Here is a 388-nt window from a genome sequence, read left to right on the forward strand (position 1 = left end):
GTTGGGGCCTGGGGGCAGCGGGTTGGGAGTGATGGGCACTGGGTTGAGACTGGCCATCAATGTTTACAAAAGGGGCCTGGCACAAAAAAGGTTGAGAACCAATGCTCTAGATGAACGCTAAAGATCCCTGCCAGCCCTGCTTCTCCATGCATGTGAAAAGAGGCAGACAAAGTTCTTTGGGCAGATGTGATGTCTTTTATTAGACCAACTAAATAGTTGGAAAGATTTGTTCTTTGAAAGCGTTTGGGCACAAACACCCTTCTTCAGGTATAAGGGAGAGCTTGGTGTTGTTTTGTGTGCTCTCTTATTAGCCTAATGAAAGATATCACATCTACCCAAGGAACCTTGTCTGCCTCTGTCCTTAGACCAGGGGTAGGCAACCCTGGGC

The sequence above is a fragment of the Gavialis gangeticus genome, unplaced genomic scaffold, assembly GCF_001723915.1.
Source record: "Gavialis gangeticus isolate Ggan-Ray unplaced genomic scaffold, GavGan_comp1, whole genome shotgun sequence".
NCBI classification, from domain to species: Eukaryota; Metazoa; Chordata; order Crocodylia; family Gavialidae; genus Gavialis; species Gavialis gangeticus.